Source organism: Peromyscus californicus, unplaced genomic scaffold (genome assembly GCF_007827085.1).
Source record: "Peromyscus californicus insignis strain IS unplaced genomic scaffold, ASM782708v3 Scaffold_45__1_contigs__length_330925, whole genome shotgun sequence".
Taxonomy (NCBI): Eukaryota; Metazoa; Chordata; class Mammalia; order Rodentia; family Cricetidae; genus Peromyscus; species Peromyscus californicus.
Window position 1 is genome coordinate 151,905 of NW_026294557.1, and position 2,148 is coordinate 154,052.

A 2,148-nucleotide genomic window follows, 5' to 3' on the forward strand; every position below is an offset into this window, starting at 1 on the left:
ATACCAAAGTCTCTCTTATTCCTGAACAAGGTCATAGCATGCGGGGCATCAACAGGTACAGGCACCCAGCGAGGCAGCCAAACAATCATGGCAAATTTATATGATGTACTATTCCAACATTGAGTATAAAAGCAGGTAGCATTATTGCAATGATGAGGCACATCTCTACTCACTATGAACATAAAAGGGGAATATACACACACTGGAGTAGGCTGATATGAAATATTGTACAAAGGGTCAGCTCCTTCCTCAGAGCAGCCTGGATTAGTTGCTTTAATGCCGGTCACCCCGGGACTCGATGTGACTGTCTTAGGAGAAACTTTTGTGCCCCAACTGCCCCAGCGCTTGGACTGACTCCATTTAAATTGACTTACTCCATGCATACCACCTCCAAGCATAGCCATGGGCTCCAAATTCATGCAGCTCCCATTAAAGCCACATAAAAGCCAATTATCAAATGGATTAGAGACATAGGATTGAAATGGGTTTTGATCACTAAAATTGGACCCGGCAAAGGAGCTATTAAAGGCAGTACTGATCCCAGGGGAGAAGGTGAAATGCTTTCCGGCACCAGCCCAGACTACAGTATGAGATTGACACCCTGTCCAAGGCCACATCTCTCCCCAATTCATACCCCAGCAATAAGGGGCCCATTTTGGTTGTTTGGGGGGCATATCATCCTTCATTTTTTCAGGCCACCATCCTGACAGCCATGTGGCATTTGCGGTAATGCAAGGCCCAGAGGTACTTTCAGGCAAATCGAACCATCCCGCAGTTTGATTATAAAGTGGGATGCACTGGGCCTGTTGGGAAATATTTTCAATTATCTGAAAGCAAAGTGTTCCTTCTAGGTGGAATGATCTATTCTCCCCTATGGGGGCAATTTCAGAATCTAAAGGGAAATAAGCTACATCTATACTTTTATTACTACTAAATAGCCGAGGAAACAACTTAGCATTATGACAAACTGGCATCAGCCTCGGGAACACGGACAAGAGTCCTCATCTTTGCTCCATCATCCCTGGTTGCACCGCAATTATGAGCAGAAGACTCGCCGCCGTGGCCATCATTTTCTTACTCATACTGGACTCTTCTTGTAAGGCGTTCTGGCACCCACACCAGATCCTGTCGATCCTGAGGGAAAACACAAACAGAGCCTTGTGCCCATGTCAGCACGGGATCAGGCCCATGCCAGAACCCTGTCAAAACATCCTTCCATTTTACCATTCCCCTAGTGGGGTCATGAGGCTCCTGATGTCTATCCGCTGCAGAGCGACTCTGAGCATCCAAAGTTAAAAAATTGATGGTAAATAGAGCCAAGGAAAGTCTCTCTTTAGGGGTATGGCCATGGCCTATTCCCCCTTTTTGTTTTTGTAGACATTCCTTTAACGTGCAATGAGCACGTTCCACAATGCCTTGGCCTTGGAAATTGTAGGGCAGGCCATGAACAAGCTCAACCTCCATCTGAGTGCGGAAAGAGGAAAACTTTTGTCCTGTCTAGGCCGGCCCATTATCAGTTTTGAGTTGTCGAGGCTTACCCCATGCTGCCCAGGCTACCAGGCAATGCACAATGACATTATGTGCCTTTTCTCCCTCCAGTGGGGTAGCATGCATGACCCCTGAACAGGTGTCCACAGAAACATGGATATATTTGGTCTGTCCAAAATCGGAGATATGTGTCACATCCATCTGCCATACTCTAAGGGGAAGTAATCCTCAGGGATTCACACCATCACTGGGTGGATGCTGATGAATTACGCAATGAGGGCAGTCTAGAACTACTTGTCGAGGATCAGCTCGAGAGAGATTGAATTTTTGTTGTAGGGTCTTGGCATTAACATGAAAATTGTGATGAAAGTCCCTAGCTCTGTCCAAAGCAGAGCTTAAGAATACCCATTCTTTGTGAGTCCACTGATACACAATATCATTGCCTTTACAAAGGGGCCCTGGCAGGCCAGTGTGGGCTCTAATATGGAAGGGATAAAAGGGGAGTGTTCTTTGCCAAATCAACTGCTGTAATTGTTGAAATAAAGAGCAAACAGGGCTAGAACTTTCAATAGGTCCAGCTGCTTCTAATACCTTAAGAGCATTAACAACATAAGCAGAATCAGATATTAAATTAAAAGGAAAAGGGCAGGCTCGAAAGAC